General features: G+C 29.8%; 1 protein-coding gene across 1 annotated transcript in view; it reads right to left on the reverse strand.

Moving 5' to 3' along the window:
* LOC143202626 (uncharacterized) overlaps positions 1–23,281 on the reverse strand; it is a 100,551-nt gene that overhangs the window by 74,706 nt on the left and 2,564 nt on the right. The gene's annotated exons all lie outside the window — the stretch shown is intronic.

Genomic DNA, 23,281 nt, shown 5'->3' on the forward strand with positions numbered 1-23,281 from the left:
TTTGCTATTGTCTCGAACAGTATTGTAATCTGTCACATATTTGAAGTAGATAAAGAAATGGACTCAAAACACTAGATCGTGGTATTCCTGATTTTGTTTTTTTCATTATTCAGTAAGCTTCTTCTCGTTTAACTCCAAACATCCCGGCTGAGATGTAGAAGAACAAGTGTTCAATGTATAGCTTCGCCAACATTTTATGGAGTTTATACATGATTTCCTATTGTCAGACATTTTCTAAGGCTTGTACTATATCCAAGAATATGACTGAGCTCGTTGTAAGCTTTTTCAACAACGTCTATGATTCAATGTACCTGGTCAATTGTTGAATATTTGCTCATAAAACCAAATTGATGGGCAGCTATTAGATCTTTTCTATCAAAAATAAAAGTATACACATTTGTTTATAGTAAAATTGAAAAAAAACCGTGTTCATATAATCCTAATTTAAAATTTAATTATTGAAGTTCTCGATGTGTGTTTCCCATTTTACCTTGATATTCGCAATAATTTCAACAATTTTTTAAAATATATTAATGTCTCCCATTTACTAATGAGGGTTTATCTGGACTGGACCTACAGTTTAACGTGGGCTTCGAGCCACATCCTCGGCATTAAACTTACCGACTGGCCAGTGACCAACATAGAGACCATCCCCGAGGACATGCCGCCTTACCTAGCCTGGTTACTGGCATGACTGGCATCATTTTCCTTGTCGGATTTTGCACTGTTGCCTAAGGACAGTAGCATTCGAACACGCGATTATCGCAACAGTAGGCAGATGTTGTCAGTAGGCAACAGTAGGCAGTGTCGCCTTTACGGCAACAGATTTTAAACATATTTTTCTGATTTAGAATTATTTGATTGTTGAATGTATTTTCCTATTGGCAAAATCGATTTATAATTATATTAAAATTGAATCAATTAAAATAAAAGTTAGTGGTATAAAGCAATTATATTTTATGTCTTTCCTGTAAATGAAAACAATGAGAAAGTTATAAGAAACGGTGTCTTCGTGTACATAAACGAAGACTGACGCTTGTTCTTGATTCCTGAAGCATACGCTCATGTACACGAGCGAACAACCGTTTCGTCGTTGTGTTACTGTTAGTTACCGTCGAAATGCCGCAACTCTCAACTGGTTGTCAATCTTGATGGCTCGATGCTTTTCGGATGTTCAATCACCATTATACTCCGGATTAAGTAGAGCATGGTAACATACTAAAAATAATTGGATTACTTCAACATGATGTGTAATGTACGAATTGGAACGCTTCGATGATGATTCATTAAAATTCGTTTCGGAATTTCGTCTATTTTCTAATATAAGCGGCCGGAATAATAGATCCATGAAAAAGCAAAGTTGGGCCGAACCATATTAATTTTTTTAAGTATGCGTTTTGAAATATATTTTCTTGAAAAAATTTTTTATATTAAATTTGTTTTAGTACGCAATATGATTTTCGTTAATTTCTTTCAGAAATATTTATTGATTTTTTTTCTGTGATTATTCCTTATTTTTTATTAAATATCTATCGAGACACAAAGGATAATATCAGGTTCAATAATTCAGGTTCATCGGAATATCGACAATAATAATAAAATAAAATCGAAATTTTTTCAACAAACTGATTTTTTTTATACAAATTATCTTTTTTGGTTAATTAGTGTACTGTATTAATATTAGTATATTTTATAGTTATATTTATAATATATATTATCTTATTGGATCCGTCACATTCACCTAATTCATCCCCGGTTAGTTACACGATAAAATTGAGTTGTTAAAAATAGATTGTTTCAAGAAAAAGACGCAGTTTGGTTTCTTACGTTCATGGAAATAGTAAATATGTGGTTATGGGTTCAACTTTACATGCAGATAACTCGTATATATTTTTATACAGAACATAAAAGAATGTGCTACTAACTATGTACTCTGCTACTATATTTTGCCAAGGATCAACACATGTATTAGTTTTACCTCACATGAGTCCACGAAGTTTACAGACATCAGAGATTGATACCAACCTGTATAACATCCGAAAGGAATGTCAATAAACCAAGAACAAAAAAAATAGAAATGTAGGTAAATGCAAACGGTGTCATATTTGCATTAGTAAAGTCTATTAACAAAATATAATTGTAAAAAATATAAAAAACCGTTTGTAGTCAAATATTGTGAAAAATAACAATATACTATAATAACAATAACAATAAAAGAACTTGGCTTGAAATTACAATATTATTCAGTTTTACATGAGCCATAGTAACAACCTGAACACTTTGAACATCTTGAATACTATCATAGTTATCGAAGAGGTTTCTGTAAGAGCTTTTTCGGATTGGTCATAGTTTTAAAGAAATAGAAAATTTCAGAATAACTAAAACAACAGAGAACTAAAGAGATATTCTATTTGAAATAATTTGGGATTAAAATTTAGATGATTTAAACCTAAATTTATATTACTTAACTTATTAAACCATAATAATTTATCAATAAAAACAAATTTTTGATATATAGTCTACAAAATTATTAAATGACGGCCAATAACAGAGAATCTGTATGTATGATGACTGTAATTGCGCAAATGCATATACACTCTATTTAATTATAATAATAATAAACAGAAACAATAATAACTGTATGCTAGACACAACAGGAAATTTATTAGATATTATGCTACAGCTGGAAAAACAAGAAGAACAAATAGAGGAATTACCATAGCTGCAGACATATTAGAATAACTGTATATGGCACGATGAAGACGATTATTTTAAAATGCCGAATTCATCAACAAAACTACTCTTTTGCGATGAACAATTATAGAAAGTTCATTTAATTGATTCTAATTTAAGTAATTAATTAACAACGAGTATAATATAAAATCAAAATCGTAACTAACACATGCTGTGGTTTTATTAACCATACACAATGGATTTTAGTGTCTATTAACATTTATAATTAATATTAAAAGTAATTAAATGTATCCTTGAAATGAAGACAACAAAATATAAATAAGGAGGTAAATATTTCAAATATTTTACAGTTAATTTTACAGTTTTCTTTAGTTTCTATTTCTCAGTACTCAATTTATTAATACATAAATTTTTTAAAAGTTATAATTAATAGATATATAATTAATGAATTATATTTAAAGTAGAAGCAATTTTTTGTGATTTTACAAGAATCATTTGATGTTTGGTACAACGAATGATAAAACTATATGGATTAAAACTCCCAAAATAGTAGTATTTACGATATTATAGTTATTGACATATGGTTGGCTATGTTCTAAAATCATTTGTCTGTAGAAAACTGGGTAATGAATTAGCACGAGTTCTGTATTTAGTAAATATTTCTAAGCATCATAAAAATTTTAATACACACCATCTTTATCTTTAGCAATCAAATGTATCTTTCATTTCATTAAAATTTTTTTCATTAAGAAATTTTAAGAGCAAGCGATACAACAGTAAAGGAAGTTAATAAAATATCAAATTATATTAACAAACAATTGAAGCCGTTTCATTTTCTACTAATAACATCGTGAGAACGATAAAACTGGTTCAACCAGACCACTAAAGTTAGATTGATGTATAACGGAAACCTTTTGTCCTCCATAGATACTGAAAGCCAAAGTCCCAAACATTTAAAACGATCTTAAACGCAATGGATATTAAAACTTAACGATTAAACCGTTTAATGACTAGATCTGGCCACCAACAGACAGTCATTACAAAAATGTAGGTTAAACTTCATAAAACTCCACTGATAATTTTAGAAATGATAAAAATTATGTCAGAAAATGACATTAATCAACGGCTTTAGTTACGCTATTAAAGCGAATGTTATTAGGTGCCATTAGTTTTTAAATGATTTTATCTGACATCTTCACAGTTCAGCGTGTAGGAGCTGTAGTAGGAAATGCACTTCTATTGATTAAAATCATTCAAGGTAGTAACATATTTTAGTGGCACCAAAAAGTATCACTTTTTATAGATTTCATCAAAACCGATTTTTTCTGGTCATATACTTTTTTATAAATTGCTTTCTTTATACGGTTATAAAAGCTACCATTCGTAAACAAACATCAAAAACATCATTTATACACATGTCTGCAACGTCTGAAAATAATGGTTTTAAATCGTGTTTATTTTTTTAGTTATTCCTTAAATCTGACGAAGCTGAAAAATCGTACTAAAACCGTAGAGTTTGATTATTTCGGCACCATTAAAAACTAAAGTGCTTCGGTTTAATTAAGGTAAGTAGAAAAGTATTGAATATAATAGAGTATAATGGAATACATATTAAGTATAAGATATCCATAATTGAGGACCATTGACTATTAGCAGATACCCCTTAGTTGAGCATTGGAAGAAACACCTGTTTATAGGAGAAATGCGATCAGGTGATTTTGCGACCTGAAAACATTTGGCTAACTTGATTCCCGTCCAATGTCACTAAATTTAGTCCTTCTGATTAAAGTTTATTTTGAGTAAACACGTTGTCTGTCTGATCAGAAGCTCAAATCATTTAAAAATACCAGAAATCATGGAAGTTTGGCTTAATTAAGTATTTTTTTTTTAATATTCTTGCTCGAAATGTTGTTTTCCTTAAATGTTTCACTTCTTTATACTCTTTTGTAATTTTCATATGATTTCTTCACTAACTCAACAAAACTTAAAAAAAAGATAGAATTTATCTTTCTGTTTAATGGGTAATTTCGCCTACACTATATAATCAAAAATAACTCAATAATAAAAGGGGAAATTAGGTATTTAAGTGAGTCACCTTAAGAACAGTGGGTACTGGATTTGCTAAATTAATGACATGCAAAATTAATTCAAGTAATTACCGAATATGAACAAAACAGTTGAGGTTTAGGAATTTATTGTCAAAAGCTAGTAAGCAGTATGCTAGTATCACATAAAATACAACCGAGCTTGCTTCAAGGCACGCTTCAAGATTATTTGGTATTTATTTATGCATAAAAATATGTACTCAAAAATATATTTTAAAAAATTTTTCCAGCTTCATAATAATAAAAAAATAAATTTTAGTGGTAGATATATTTCGACCAATTCACAACAGCTTCACAACTATTTTAGATTAAACATTTTTTACTCAAGTAGGTTTCTTTTATAAAATATATCTTTTCTCTATCAGATTGGGAGTTTTTGAAAACTTTTAGAAAGCAGATATATTAGATGTCAGGTTCCATTAAGGGCCTGGCAGAGTATGTTTTTTTTTAATTATCTTAATTATTGAAGTGAAATTAGTTTTTAATATTTTGTTGATTTGTGATGAAATTTTTTTTTCATCTAAATATGAGTATTACAGAAATCCTTGTAGGAGACCAATATCAGGAAATCGTTTTGAATTATTTTAAAAATAATCAAATCATAGAAAAGACGTTATATCTCAATGTTTTTTACAGTTATCCTTTTTTTTAATATAACTCGAAATATGACCCAATTTAGATTTATCGTTAACATATTACTAACATAATTTTCGTACCAATTTATTAAAATATTGTGTTCGTTTAAATTAGTTAAAGGGATTAATCCTTTTTTACATCTTTGCCTAATTAGTAGTAAATTCAACAACCAATATTTCTAATGCAAAGAAAAATATCCAATTAACTTCATATTGGAAATATCAATTAAAAGGGTTTACTGGACTGACGTAGAAGTACCCCTTACTACATAATATCATTAATTTAACATGAATGAAGTGTTGCTGTTCATTTAGAAATAATTTTTATTTACAAACTCATTTTAGAATCTTTACCGGAAATTCTTAAGCGAAGTTATTTAAACTTTTTATAATTATTAATAATTGGTAAAATCTCTTTAGACTAAAACTTAGACTTTTTGACTAAACTATATTCGTTTGCCTCACAGGTTTGAAAGCAGATTAATCTGGTAATAGCGGTAGGAATAAATACTATAATCTTTCAGATAGAATTAACGTCTAAATGATTTTCTGTATGATCAAATAATGAAATAAGAGAACGAAGGAGGTAATCTGCTAGTATCAAATCGGATTTACATTTTAGAAAAGTACTGAAAATAGTAATTTAATGAGCTCGTAATTATGAAAAAAATACATAATTAAAGAATTAAATTTAATAAAAGTTATAATATACTTTAAAATAATTGTTTTTAAGAAACTTTTTGACATATCTGTATGCCTTATGCCTATCTGTAAATCTCACACAGCATTCTATTAAAAATAACAGGTTGGATAAAAGGAAATCTTTTTTAAAATTTTTTTTGTTAGATGAACTTCATAAACTTCATATTAAACACTAATCAATGACATTTGTTGCAAGATAAGACTGTTCCTACTGGTCAACCCCTCATTTTTTAGTTTTACTTTCTCTAGAGTCAATGTAACTAAAATATGTTATTTTTAAACTATTCGAACTTCGATCACAATCCACAAGTCATTGTATATGATCCACTTTTCATAACCTGTAATCATTCGTTAAAAATATCTCGATTTCTTCTGGGTTTACTACCGATTCTCAAGTTGAAACTCGGAAAACATTCAACTTTTTACTGTGAGTCCATATGAAACCCTAGCGTTTAACTTATTTTGGTATCTAGTCTTGTATAGATGTTTCAAAATTATTTCATGGTCGATGTTTAGTTTTGTAGTAACTCCGCAAGATGAAATAAGTAGGCCTACCATGATATGTTTAAGAATTTCATTCGTTTTTCAACGATTGGCCTGGTAACTTGTGTTGTGTCTTCAATTTATAAATATTGATGATTCTATTATTCATAGGTTATAATATATAGAATATATATTAGCATTTGCGAGTTGTGCGCTTAATATTTGACTATATATAGTCACTCATAGACATACTGATAGGCTCGTAAACATAGTCATTTATTTCAATAACAAAAAAGCGCTTGGTTGCCAAAAATAATTTTTCAGCCCAAATTGGTAACTGATTCTAATAATAAAGTTTATTTATCATTCGGATAGACTTCGCCTAAGAGTAAATCATTATTTAAACTAATTTATTTATTTTTATCATTTAAAATATTAATATAGACATATTTACCTAAACTATTTTTTGTTAATTGTTTTGCTTCCGTTACTAATTTCTCTAACCTTATTCATCATATTTTACAGTTTGAACTACTATCTATTTTTATTAACGCCAAAAAATCCAAATTAAAATCTACCAACCGAAAATATTACTGTATTTCCAGCCGAATTATTTCGACATAATGAAAACAGACATATCAGCTAAATACATATCGGTTTCTTGTTTTATATCCCGTACTTCTTGTTATGATCCAATTTGTTTAATCTGTACTTTTCTAAAACATATTTTAAGACAGATTCTTTTGCTTAAAAACGATGGAACGCAATTTATAAAATATATAAAAGAAACAATAAATGGCAATAAACACGGCGACGTTAAAAATTTTAGCTTTTATAAGAAATATTTTTAAATAAAACAATATAAAAAATAAATTAATAAAACACAATCATTATTACATATCACTTAATAAGTTTCTGGTTTGTCAAATAAGTTGTACTATTTTTGACAGAGGTATATGATTTATGAATAGTAACAAATATAACAGAAACATGTATCATAGAAACATGATTGGAAAAAATTGATTGAATCCATTCAGAGGATTGATAAGTGGAACGCAAACTCTGCTACAGGAAAATCAACTAACAGGTCAATTGGAAAGTCTCCGGTTTGACACATAGATGGCGCTACTAGAATTAAATCCATATGTTTTTTAGTTAGCCCTAAGTCATCTCAAAAGATGCGTGTATAAATTTGACAGCTGTCGGATCATTTGTTTGTGAATTATAATATTTTGAGTGAAGCAACTTTTGTTACTGTGAAAATAATGGATAATAAGGAATTTCTCGTGTTGTTAAAATATTGCTTTTTGAAGGGAAGAAATACACTTGAAGCAAAAACATGGTATGATGCCGAGTATTTGGACAATGTCCCAGGAAAATGAACCATCAGAGAGCATGCGTGAGAATACGCAACAGTCGGCTGGCAATCTTATGGCGTCTGTATTTTGGGATGCGCATGGAATAAATTGTCATTGATTACTTTGAAAAAGGAAAGACCATCAACAGAATGTGTTTTGTGTGAAATGTGTTTTACTAGGGTAGGCCGGGGACTTTTCAATTGACATATTAATATTGATAAATATTTATTGGTTTTATTGATATTGATTAATAAAAAACAATTAATTGATGTCGTTGAAAGCTTTGATCGTTTAAAGTCAGCAGTTGTTGCTCAAAAAAAATCTAAATAATTTGGGGTAGTTTATTAAATATCATAGAAAGAAAATATGGATAATTTATACACAAGAATTGTTGAGTTAGAGAGTACTATATATTGTTTTATTATATAATTCACATAGTTCATTATGGATGTGAACATTATTCTGATTTATTAACAAAAAATAATTTCTGCATACAACTTGCTTTATTCCATTTCAACATCGACCTGAAAGATAACATTATGTTATTACATATATTGTAATTAGATTAGAAATAAAACCACCGTAAATTATCAAGTGAGTGATTTTTGAATATCTTAATCCGTTAAACAAGTATCTGAATCCGAACAGAACTCGGCTGGAGACCGATAATATCAAGAACCACTTTAAAATAATTATTGGTCTTCTAGCAGATGCATTTGCTAAGAAGCCTGGTTTCACAAAAGAATGCGTATTACGTTTATAGTTGGTTTAATATTATTCGCGAGCAGGTGGTCAGTAAAACAATATCCCGGTGGTTAGTATTGTGGTTTCATTAAGATTGGCACACTCTGTAATTTTTTTTTGGTACATAAAATTCCACAGTACACAAAGAAGTGGTATATTTGTTATTTTTTGCATTCTGATGACTGATGGATTAAAAAAATCAACTATTTCTGACTTTCAAATTTGTTATGTCTACCATAGAGTAGAACAATTAAATAAAATGATACAAATATCTTGTGCAAATTATTCTTTCTTGTTTCTTAAATTGACCCTTGGAAATCAAACCTGATAATATAATATTATTAGATTTTTTTAAATATATACGGAACATCTCTAATTTTAATTTAACAAGAGATTGTTAAGTCTTAGTAGTTTCAAGTATTTATGCTATATATTAGATTTAAAAAAAGAGTAATTTCGGTGTTTTATAATGCATTTTTTAAAAGTCCTTTTTCTTTCAAAGTAGCCTATTTCCAATATTTCTCCTTCTCTGCGTCATGGTAATCTGTTACAAAACAAGAAACCACTGTGCTGTCCATCTTCTAGATTCTTTGTTAGAGAATTTTTTTAGAGAGCTTCAATTTGTGGGCGCTGCACCCAACTCTCTATATTAATTTGTTGCTGAGACTGGGAATGTAGTCAAGCAAGAATGTCGCAGGTCTCCAGTGATAGCTTATGTAAACATTTATAATTTCCTGCTTTACTGTTCGCATATCGATATCCAGATACATATACTTGTCGCTCATGTTTTGATGAGTATTGAGCATGGTTTGACTACCTGAGCTTTGAATTTGAATGTCGTATGTCTAGATTGGCTTGATACTGGATATGTATAGAATCATTTTGCTGTCATTGTTTAAATAGGATTGACGACCTGTTAACCATTTCAGACTACGGAGCCCACTATCAAGTTGTTTATGTTTGGTCCAGATGTGCTTCTGCCAAGTTAATCTACGATCCAAGTAAAGGCTTAAGTATTTTGCATGTTCCTCTTGTGGGTTCCTTTGTATAATTTTATCGACGGACAGATTTTTCTTCTCAGTGTGTAATTAATTGGTTTGTGTGGACTAGGTTTGGTTTGCTTTCACTCTCCATTGTTTAAACCATTTATCGATTTTATTCAGATGCCATTGGAGTTGGAACGAAGCAGTTTTTGGACCAGAATGATCTGAGACCAGGGCACTCATTGTGTCCTTACTAACTAAAAGATAGGCAATGTAAATCAAGTACAACAACGGTGCCAGTGCGTATATGGAAAATGGAATCCTCTCTTTTAGTTTGTATGCTAGTCTTGACTTATATCCAAAAAGTCAGTAGAGCAGTACAGTCTATTTTCCAGGCATCTACTTATGGAGTCTACAGTGCGATGTAATTATTCCATCGGTCCATAATCTTCACGGAATCTAAATGACCTATCTCCAATCGTATTCATTCGGTAAACGTTTCCAAGGTAGAACAGTGAAAATTTTAACAGACCAGCTGCTGAAACTAAACTAAATCGAGCCCTTTTTGGCATAACGATGTAATCTTTTTCTATATGTATAAAAAGGAATTATTATTCGATAGTCTCGCTAAAAATAGATAATAGTTTGGTCGATATGGCCAATTTTGATTTTAAAATATTTCTGGAAATCTAGAAAAAGTTTATAAAGTGAGAAAATATGGAATAACTGTGAGAGAAATAGTACAAAAATGCTATTTCCTAAAAAAGGGTCACTGTCAACATAATTAACAATATCAGTTTCACTACCATAATTTCACTCACAAAGGATTGACATTGTTGTGGATTGTCAAACATTTATTACATTGTGCCGGTTTCTTGTAAGCTATTTGTAACACATGAGGTACTGAATGAAATATGCCTTAGATTTTGCTTTCTCAAAATCCTCAAAACATGCTACAGATTCGTTTGCCGCATTCTGGGATGAGTGTGACACATTTAAAAGAGTTTCATCCCTTTAATTGTAAACCTGACATATTTGTGTTGTTTCCTATGTTGGTATTAGAAAAAAAAACATTTAAATACTTTTATTTCATACATATATAGTTAGAACACGCAAAAATATAAGTACCGGCTTTATAATATCAAAAATTTCGGGCGAATAAAGATTCGGTGTATATTAAAAATAGTATTACTACATTCATTATATTATTAAAATATTAGAAAGACCATATTTAGCACTTCGCGATGTTTCTCATACGAAAAAATTGAACTCCAATTTGATTAAAATTGCTGACATAAATTGCCACGTAAAGTAAAAGGTAAAGTACACGTGTGTCGGATAAAGATACGCCAGTCAAGCCAATTTCTACCATAGTAGAATGTATAATAGATAACTTAGGTACTATCACAGCTGTAATGAGATCATTTTATTCTGGTGGCAGAACATTTACACTTTCAAGAAGATAAATTCCACTTATGACTCATTTTATATTTCTAGTAAACTGGGATATCAAATTGTAGAATATGTGAATTATTATATATGTGCATAGTGGAAGAATAATTTATAGGTATCTTCGGTTAAGTCCGACATTCCCCGGAGAATTCAATTTGCTTTTACTTGTTACAGTATATAATTGTGATCAAAAACACTGAGACTTTTGAAATGTAAACTTTAACTTGTTTCTAAATTTATTTCGTCACCTTTAAAGTAATTTCCCTTGGAGACAATTTTCTTTTAATTAATAGATTATTACTAGTCATTGTCGACTAACCTATCATTATTTTAAACTAGGTATTTATTAATTATTCTTTTGACTATACTTAATCTCTATACTAATAACGTTTACGTAGAATTAAGTGCTTTAATGTATTCTGATGCTTTATTCACATTAAAAATTGAGATTATATTGAGAAAATGGTATAACATATAATAATCACAATATTTTCTATCATTTCGTACAATTCGTATGTTTCTGGTAACACAACGATACCGTGCCGGGAGAACGATGCTGGCTTGGTGACAAGTCTGGTAACGTGTGACTGAGCGTTGTCATGTAAGATGATTATATTATTAATCAATGTGTTCAATTGATGTCTGTAGCTTAGTGCAGCAACAGTTGAAAGCGGTTTTAGCAGCTTGTAATACACTATAGTTCGCTGAAGGCACCACATGCTCAGTAAAATTAAATGACGATGAATATCCCTCTTTGGTGTCAATACAAATGACTTTCCTGAACTAACACATGACTTGTTGCAATTGGGATTGTGACACCGCGTTATTTAGATTTTACTTTTATAATTTTGTTGTTTTTTTCGGTCCGATCTGTTCACATTCCTTTGGTATAAAAGTTTATTGAAAATGATTAGTGAGTGCTCCAGCTTTTTTTTCATTGTTGCATATACAACTATAGTATCTCTTATGAAGTCGTTTTAGGTGTTTGTCCATATGGGACAACTTTCCTGGGGTTTTACTTCATTGCGTTTTATTTTGTGTAAAAGCGAGTTTTCATTGTCGATATTTTCTACATATTTTTTCCTTAAAACAGAGACAAAGACATGTTTTTTCGAAGGTTTAAACGATAAAGTAAAGTGAACCAGGCCGGATTGTTTTAATTATGGAATTGTTGCGAATACCTAGCAAGAGAAATAACTACCATGAGTGGCAACATTGTTAATGTTTTTTCGTAGACTATATTTGCGAGATTTAATAGTTTAACATGTTCAAGGGACATTAGAACTTCATAAGAGATATGTATCTTTCTTATTCAGTTGATTTTACTGTATTTAGTGCTGTCCAACTCAAACTTCATCAAATTGTGTGTTTATTTGCAGATTATTCCAGTTTTCTCTAATCCAGTAATCTCCATTTATTATTTTCTATTTATTATTCTTTATTAATTTTTCTCTATTTATTATTTTATAGTTATTATTATTTATTGAGTATTATCTGTTTATTACTTTCTATTTATTTACCCATTTATCTTTATCTAATTTATTTTATTATTTATTCGTATCTTTATATTTTTATATTTTTCCAATAATTCTTAGATTATTGTAAAAAATTGTATGCTTGAAACCCACCAAAGTATAAATTATAACTATTTTATAAACCAAATACTGAAGCCTCCAAAATAACTGATATGTAATTATAATCCATTGATAATTCGAAGTATACATAAACGCTATCGAGAGTGATTTCTGCCGTGCGCGTTGCACGTTCATCATAGCTGGAGCTGGAGAAGTAAGTGCGCAATAGCAAGAGCATTTCTTATTTATTTTTGATATTCTGGCTTTACCTCTTGATCTCATTGCATGTATAGTAGTGTAAGGGTAGAAATAGGAACGTCGAGTGTTACTTTCCTTTCATACCGTGTGCACATATATCCTAGCATAGTTTACCATTGCTATCAGTTATCGCCATTGTCCATTGTTTGCAATGACTATGACCGTTATTGTTATTGACTGCTATGGACCTAGATTTCCACAGTTATTTCGTCATTCGTATTGACTATCATTCTCATTGTCTGTTATTGGTATTATCAGTACATATCTGTATATTTATTGATCAATACTATTAGTACTATGATCTGCCAGCATAATTAATTACCCGTAATTTTAACTGCTAGTGTATAATCGTCAGTACCGTTATATTTCTGTTTAATGTTATCTGACATTAGAAGTATCTGTAGTGATAATTACCAATCCCTGTTATATTTCATATATATTTATTTCATGTTTCATGTATATATGTATATAAATTTTATCCTTGTCATTGAAAATTGGATGCTCAGGTACGTTTTCATTATGTTTTCAGAACTGTCACACGACAACCTCAACATCAAGATTTCGCATTTTTAGAATTTGCTTAATTTATTGTTTAGGTAACTCTTACATCATTTATTTTGATTCCTGTTCTTATTTATTCAATATGTTAAATTGCGGGCTTGGTGGCACAATGGTAAAGGCGATAGGGCGGTCCTCCTCCTGTTGCGATAGCCGCAGGTTCAAATCCTGCTGGGGCATGGTCCTAAATTTATGCTTGTGATTGTTTAAAATTTGTGATTGTTCTAGGCAAGAGTGTAAAATCCGACAAGAAAAATGATCCCAGTCACACCAGTCACACCAAACAACTTTACGTAAATGATGTACAATATTCAAATATAAACAATATTTGAACACTTGTTAGTTGCAAAAATATGGCCTGGCGAAAAGAAATTTTAATGAACAGCACCTTTAATAACCTTTTGTTTTACACTTTTTTATCTCAGCAGAATGTTTATCTATATAAAGTATATAATTAAGTAATTTCCTTACTTCCTCCGGACCTATTATTAGTAAAATTTTATGTGACTTGAGAAAAAATCCTGAAATAGTAATTGACTAACATATGTTATAAAATCCAATGTATATCTCTGAAGTTGCTTTTAGAAAAAATATTGTACTTACCTTTTGAAACTATCTCACTAATGAATTAAAAATAAATCAGAGTTCTTAGTAGGTAGATATTTTAGCTAGGGTATCTATTCCCAAATATAAAACATGACCGAAACCATTATAATTTGCAAATTAAGCTTTCATAATATTTTATGATATAGACCAATGACTGAAAATATGTTTGTGGAACTAATTTCTTCAACAATCTGGATTTCATCGAATCCCATCTATAAATATTAACACCTTTAATTTATTTAAAATCTATTTTATTTTAACGGAAAGGTGTGGCGACTTGTTGGAACCACTGTACGGACAATATTAATAATTTTGGCTTTTAACATAAATTAAACTATTAATTTCAAACAGTTCGTTCAGTACATCTCACGGCTAGACTAAGCTAAACTAAAAAAAATCAAGGAGGGTTGTCCTACTTTAAACCTCGAAGTTAAAAGCATTGACAAGTTAAAATAAGTTGATAACATTTAAGATAAATATAAAATGATACAAAACAAATTTATGTACACATATATTTACAGTTACGTATGCATCTTCGTACGCTTACAAATGTTTGCGCTAAACGAAAGAATAAGAAAAACAAGGATAATGTAATATTAAGTCAAACAGTAAGTGATTCCACAAATAATAACTGCACTGATATTGTTATCTGTTGATAGTAACTATTGGTATTCGTGGCAGTCAAACAAATAATTTTACAGGTACGAAACAAATAGAATAGATCAAACAAGACTTTGTCTGAAACAACTTTCACTTATTATTTTCTTATTGTGATCTAGTATTTTGGATACAACAAAAAATATAAATGATGGTGTTGAATTTTTTTTTGGTTTGATTAATAATTTGGTTGTGTAAAGACTAATAGTTAACAAAAAAAGTATCAGAGGGGTACAGCTTCATTTCAGCTATGACAAAGCATATTTTTGTCCGGTTTCTAATAGTTGTGTTCATTCATTTCATAAAGCAATTATAGTAATGATGAAAATAAATTTGGGACAGTCTAACAACATTTTTTTTATTTACATCTTACATTAGATATGTTTAGTACAATTTATAATATATTTTTTTTACTATTGTTATACTTGCATTTGCTAGTTCAGGTGCTGTTGTACTTGAGTCAATACACAAGCAAAACAATTGTGAATTAAAATTATATTAGACCGTTTAAGCAAAAATTAATATTAAACTCATAAGTCCATATAGGCTTGATAATAGACTGATAAAGCAACCTCTTTGATTTTAGGTCAAGTTGGGAGTATTTCCCGACACACCAGTAGAGTCCTCTAGTATTGTGTCTGAGCTGCTCTGCCTTTTGTCTAACATGATTTTAGTTTAAGAACATGAGAATATTTTAATAGCTACTAATTTTATTCAAATACATTTTCTATTTATTTAACAAAAATGTTGTTTGGTATAAATATTTCTGCTTGATCTTTTAAAATAAGTTTGCAAGTTATTGGCAAAAAAATGAATCATTAGCAATTGTAAATATTAACAGCATCAAGGTAGGCCAAGTCTATAGTTTCAATACTAGGATCCTTTATATAACCTGAAGCTACTCGTGTTCGGAATGTTAATATGTTTAAGTGTGTTAAAACGTACCTTTTATAGTTGGTGATAATAACAGATATTATAAGCAGTACTTTACATAAAATACTGCTTATATTAATAATAGTAACATTTCTCAATATTTATTTTTATATTATTATTATTATTATTATTATTTAATTATTACATTGTTACTAGTCGTTTCCGTCTAACCTAAAATTTGTCTTTATGATAACTTAACTCTAGGTATATCACTAAGAGGACCCATCGGCCCTACCTCAGTATCTGGTGAAATAATGTTTATACATGTCCCTGCTGTATTTTTTATTATATGCACCTCACTATACAACACTACACAAGATCAGATGGTTTGATTCTTTTGAGTCTGCGTCCTGTTCTGGTGGTATCCAAAAGCTGCAATATTTCAATATTCTCATGAGAATGGAGTCTTTCCTTATGCCCCCTTGCAATTCTCTTGATTTCTAGACTGACTGCGGGTATCTGAAGGTCTCGATGTAGGTTATCTATACTATAGCACATAGTATTTGGGTGCGACACAATACCTCTTAGAGCTTTGTTCTGAAAAATGTATATTTTACTAATGTTACTCTTTGCAGAACATCCCCATAACTGAACTCCGTATGTCCATATAGGTTTCAGTATTTGCTTATATAATTGCAATTTATTATGTACTGATAATTGTGATTTTCTTCCAATTAGCCAGTACATTTTCCTATATTTCAATTCCAGTTTTTTTCTTTTCTTCTTTATATGTTCCTTTCAGCGAAGTTTTGCATCTAGATTCATTCCGAGATATTTAGCGTTGTTGCTATATGGAATGATAGTATTATTTAATGTTATTGGTGCTTGTACGGTCTGTTAATAGGTGAACTGCACATGTACAGATTTACTTTCATTAATTATTATTTTCCAAGCTTGTGTTCAATTATTTGTATTGTCACTTGCCTGTTGTAATTTTCGTGAGGCTTCTTCACTATTTTCCCCGACAATTATAATCGCAGTATCATTAGCAAATGTAGCCATCGTAATATTCTCCATTTGTGGTATATCACAAGTGTAGAGTAGATAAAGCATTGGTCCCAGTACACTTCCTTGTGGTACACTTGCTTTAGCTTCTTTTATTGTAGAGTAAGCTTCTTCTTGTTTGACTCTAAACATTCTGGTTGTAATGTATGATTTTAATAGTTCGGTGTGTTGTTTTGGTAGCATTTTCTCTATTTTATGAACCAGGCCTTCATGCCAAACCTTATCGAAGGCTTGTGCTACATGTAAGAACATACTGCTGAACAACATGCTGAGAATACTTTTTTACTTTCGTAGGCTTTTTCAATAACATCTGTTATTCTGTGGATCTGGTCAATTGTTGAGTGTTTGTTAATAAACCCAAACTGGTGTGTTGGTATTAGGTTTTTTCTCTCTATGATTGGTTTAATTCTTTTCAACAGGAGTTTTTCAAAAGCCTTAGATATTACTGGCAGCAGTAATATAGGTCTATAGGCTTTTATTTCGTTTGGTGGCTTCCCAGGTTTTGGGATCATCATAATTTCCGCCATCTTCCAAATGCCTGGGACATGTTTTAATCTAAGTGCTCAATCAAATGCTCTGATCAAGTTGGTGAGTTTTATAATTCCCTTTCTTGGTAGTTTTTGCAGTAATTCACCTGTTATTAAATCATAGCCTGGTGATTTCCTGGGGTTAATGTCAGTTTTAAAAACTTTGGTCAGCTCTTTCGGCGTGACTAACTCAATCATCGAATTTTCAGCTTCTATGTCCGGCAAATTATATTCAATATTAGTTTTGTTTGGTTTGAAAGTTTTTTCTAGATATTCAGCAAATACTTCTGCTTTTTGGTGATTGTCACGTGCCAAATTCCCACATAGGTCTCTTATAGGTGAACTGTGTAGACATGAGCGCTTTAGATATTTTGTGGCTTTCCAGAGTGAGTAATCAGTTTCTTTATCATCTATTAAAATTCTCAGATAGTCATTTATGGTTTTGTTTTTAATTTTCAGTATTTCCCTTTTCATTCTTTGATTTATATTTTTTAAACTATTTTTATTTTCAGGTGTTCTGTTTTGTTGCCATTTTTTTCGTAATTTACAATTTTCAGCTACCATTTCCTTCATTTATTTTGAATAATTAATTCCTTTAGTTGTACTTTTAATTTCTGGAGTATTATTCCAAACAGCTTGTCGAATATCTACTACGAATATTTATATTTATAAAAAGAATAATAATTAAAATTAAAATTGCATATAGTAATAAAATGTACAGGTTTTGCAAGATTATGTCAACAGTGTTACGGTTTTAATCAAAATTGTATCATAATAAGATGATAAGAAAGCGATTAAATTAAAATGAATTTACAGATATATTTCACTTTACATCATGTCACTACATATATTAAAAAATCATATTCTATCTATTATAACGTGGTCTTTGGGTATTGCTTTCTATTTGCCTTTTATTGTTAATTGACCCAAATTGAATCATATTTTGAACCACAAGTAGACAGCGCTACATGCCACGCAACTACTACGGTGAACCTCCATAAACTTCTTTATCTCCATAAGCTTCGATATTATAATTATCTCTCGCAGAGGTGATATAAATTCGTTACCAAGATCATGCGCATTGAGCATTCTAAACATTTTCTTTTGTGATTTTTTAAAATGGCAGATATGTGGTAATTAGCCGCCATCGAATAACGCCTTTATATAACCGCTAGTACTCAAATTTATTGAAAATGACGAATGAAGGGATCTACCCTCAGATCTGTGCTACCCTGAGAAGTTTTGGTGGACATTTTATAAAATTCCATTAATATTTCTGTGATTTTATTGAAAAACCCCATACCATATATTAATAAAACCGCGTATTCGACAAACTCACTTGGTAGGGGTACTTGATATCTTACAACATTTCCATCAATTGACTCGAATAACGTTGCCAAGAATATAAACATATTTTCAAGAAAAGAAGACAAGTTGACTTTGAAACTGCAATTATTTGCAAATATTTTGACATAGTTAGCTGGCGTTTGGGCAAGAAAATCATAATAAAAGCTATAATGTCAATGTGTTCAAAAGTGTCAATGTGTTCATTAGAATTAGGAAACATCCATGCTTTGAAAAACTGCCCCAGTCTGTGAATTCCTTACACAAGCATCGCAGTTCAAGGTGTAAACTGTCATATTCGACAGAAATTTAGACATAAACTTATAGTTCTTTGGGGCCGAAAGTCGTTTTGTACTAAAAGAGATCCTGAGGCATAGACTCTTGAAGTTTGGAGGTACCGAAACTTTATAGCATATACAGTAAAATTTCATGTAAAAATAGTGCAATTGTTAGGGCGATAATGATAGAATAATGAGGAGAACCTATGTTCATAAACAATTTTACCACAACAATAAGTTGTCCAGATGGCTATGGTCCTGTCAAGCTATGTGTGAGCTGTCTAAAAATTAAGTTTTCATTTACATTAAAATAGTATTGGACCGGTAGAGTCATTTATACTATAAATTCAATATATCTCCAGCCGGCTTAGTTAGCGCAGTGGTAAAGACGACAGGGCGATCCTCCTGCTGTTACTATAGTCGCGGGTTCGAATCCTGCTTGGGTATGGTCGTAAATTTTTTGTTTGTGATTGTCCTTAGGCGAGAGTGAAAAATCCGACAAGGAAAATGATCCAAGTCACGCCAGTAACCAGGCTGGGTAACACCGGATATCTTCTGAGTTGATATTTAATTCGGTCACTCGCCAGTCGGTAATGCCGAGGACCGTGATTCGGTTACGTCAACCACGTTAAACAGTAGGTCCAGTCCAGATAAACCCTCGTTGGTAAAATGCTTTAAAATATATAAAAAAATATGTCTGCAGTTGTCTTTGTTAAAATAAAATAGTTTTTAAGTAAATTAATTTTTTTAAACCACTCCACGCTTTCTAACATTTATTTTTCGAGTTAATTATTTACATATGATATTCTAATTCAATTCATCACATGTTTCCAAGGCAACGTGTCCATTGAATAATTCGCAGATTTGAGTAATTATTTATATTGCAGCTGTACGTTAATTAATGCAACGTTCTTCATAGGTAAGATTTAATCTGTTTTTTAAAAATATTTTTCGAGCAAATATTTAAAAACCTGTATTATTAACTAGTAAAATGGCAAAATATGACAAAACCGAATCCAAGCCATAATTTCAGCAACTGATTTCGTTTCTAACTGTCCAATATCCCCCTTTCTGTATTTTAACAAGGTTGTCCTGTTTGACTAGTTTTTTCAAATATCAATTAAATATTGTAATAGGCTTTTGCAGTTCCATTTTTAGGTGTTCTGCATCATTTTTGATGGTTATAAATGACCCAGCCGAACATCGATAATTTTAGCACTAGTTAACCGTAGAACTTTTTAATGCATTTTTATAGAGTAGGTTAAATTCCCAACAGTTTTTTTGGTGTATTAAATTAATTATAAATAATACTTTCTATTTGAAAACAGTATTTCTGTTGATTTTTGAAGGAACATTTTTTCTAAATTAAGATTTTATTGTTTATTTCTCAAAGTATTGCTTCTGGTTAGTCGTTACCCGTTTACAATTTCTAGATTTTTTTTAATTTACAATATTTTTGGATTCCGCATTGAACATATATTTTATATTTTATATTTTGGAATTATTCTATTATCCATTAATTTTTTAATATCTCCATTAAATAATTAAACTATTCAGACTACGTATGTATGTTGTCTCGACAGCAAGTGACAACAGCAGACTCTTGGATGACCTAAAAAGTAAACTCTTTTTTCGACGATTTATGATTTTGGTGTTATATATATGGATGTATGTTATATATGTTATATAGATAGTGATGCCTGAAAATAGATGATAGTGATTCCTTTACTAGTTTTCTCGTTTCATAAGTGATATGTAATGAATGTATGATAATTTTGCATTCTACATGACCTCTTGTTAAGTATAATTGGCAACTTTTGAAACAACAGTTTATTTTTTTGATAGACAATTAAAGTTATTATTTAAAGAACTTATTATTATTTTTAAAGAACATAATTGTTGAGGTTTTAGCGAAAATTTTGTGGATTTAAGTTAAATTTTATGTAGTGTTGATTGTGTATTTGTTTAATCCACATCAAAGCTTTAGAAAGGCGGCATATTGGTGGTAGGTAGCATATTGGTGATACTAATTAATACCATAATATTTGAGATATTACTAAACAAAAAATATGTCCATTGGTGTTATTCACATTAATTGTATTATACGATTTTGATTCATATTAACAAAATTTCACTATTTTTTCGGTATATTAATATCGGTACCTACATGTATTTTGATCTATTGGTAAAAATGTAAAGCATCTTTGTAAACAGCTATTAAACAACCTCATATGAGTGATAAATTAGATAATTCACTATTACTTCGATTACTACACATAAAATAATAGTTTTTCATTTAATATTATTAAATTATTCAGTGAATATAGACGATAATGATGGAGCACTCACAATTTAAAGTATGCTACTTACAGTATGTTAACTTTAACAGTATATTAAATTTGTATAATAGGGTTGATATTATAAATTCAATATATATTAAAAATTGAACTTTACATAAAATTTAAATATATTACGTTAATATATTTATGTTAATTATAATTAAAATTATATATTATATATAATTAATTGTAATTACAGACTATAATATTAAATTGGAATATGTTAGAATATGGTGTTTTTACGTTTTCCTATTAATTTTTAGTTTAGAAACTATATTATGTAAAAAATAGAGAAAGTACTTCAAACATTACGTTATAAAAAATGGACGTATATTATGTTTACAACAATAAAAATGAGTTTAATGTTAGACGTGGGTAGTTACTGAAATAATAATATCTCCATAACTGTAGTAAATTGCACTATTAATATATATAATACAGTTTTAATAGTCCTTTTTGTAATAAATTATATTGTTCTCTTTTTATTTTATATTTTCATCATATTCAGTGTAACTATTTTGTGAAGTTAAATGATTAATCAAAATTAGGCATCGTATTATGGGCTAGTACTAATCTTTTAATCAGAGCGATATTATCAGTTATCGAACAGGTATCGAATTGGACCACCGAATATAACGACGTGATCTTAATAAGAATGTTATAATTATGAGGATGAGATGGTATTGACGCGTGAGTAGGCAGTATCTACTCGAAATAAAAATAGATTTTTAGATCTTTAGAAGTAGATTAAACAACAGGGGGTTGATGAAGAAATGTTTATTAATTATCATTTTAGGTGCTTGTGTGCATTTTGATCAGCGATGTCTAGTATTTATAGTACATCTTGTTGCTTGATGTTGGGAACACTGCTTTCGTGTAAATAATGCGATGCGTATGTATTGCTGAGTTTACATAGCAAACCTTGTTTATATTCCAGTATTTATATATATTTCAGCGATCGGTGAAATGCATGATCTCTCAGATTTCAGAAGAGAGCAGATCGTTGGTGTCTGTGAGGAAAACTGGTGAATTATTTACCGTTCAGGTTCATTTTTTACCATTATTGTACATTCAGGATAACATTCAGTTATAAATTTCAGTCATAAACTATTCAGTTCATATTATTTTGTCCAACCCTTGTTTTAATTGGGACGATTTAGAAATCACCATATTTTTGTTCATTTGGATAAGAAAATCGCTCAAAAAAGAGACAAATTAATATCACATTATTATATACAAAAAATATTGAGTAAATAAAATGTCTGATGAAGCATTTCGAGCTTTTAGTAATTTTTTTATTGGAAAAACTTAATGAAAGTCAATTTTGAATCTAATTCTGATCAGCGATATATCATCAGGATTGAGTTACTTGCTGGATTGTGCAAATTTTAAATATAAATAGTATTTGATGGCACTGAAAGAAATGAAAAGTCTTGTTAACTGATAGCGCTTGGACAAATTGTATTAAATTGTTTACAGATATCCTAACTCATATTAATTAACCTCACTCAATTTATTTACCCGTTTTTTCAATAAATGGCATATAAAGCGCCTACAGAATCAATCACCTGAAATAAAAATTTTCTGAAATATGCAATTTCCTTAATATTTAGAAGGGTATTGCAATAGAATTTATTAGTGAGGAATGATTAGTACGTTGAGTAAAATAAACATAAACCCGCCCGTTTCTCGGAGCACGGGATAAAAGTTGGGAACTGAGTGTAAAATATTACTCCTGTAGTCGAAAGTTGAAACCTAATACCAAATGCAGCGAAAATTTAATCTTGTTAATTGAATAGTCACTATCAGGATGACTTTGAATATATTTTCTAAGAGCTTCCTATGCAGTTTATGACTCTATAAATTATATCTTTTAGCATCTTCTTTAGGTTCTTCTTCACTATGGCTTAATTAGATTTTGAATTAGTTTGTTATAATTTTTTATTTCTAACAACACTTGTAAATATCTTCCATCCATATTTGCTCTTGACTGACTATATTAATTTAGATGCATATGTTCGTCGCAATTTTGTTTTAAATCAATTT

This window comes from Rhynchophorus ferrugineus, unplaced genomic scaffold (assembly GCF_030347505.1).
Source record: "Rhynchophorus ferrugineus isolate W39M unplaced genomic scaffold, kcgeb_rfMv2 rfM9, whole genome shotgun sequence".
Classification (NCBI taxonomy): Eukaryota; Metazoa; Arthropoda; class Insecta; order Coleoptera; family Curculionidae; genus Rhynchophorus; species Rhynchophorus ferrugineus.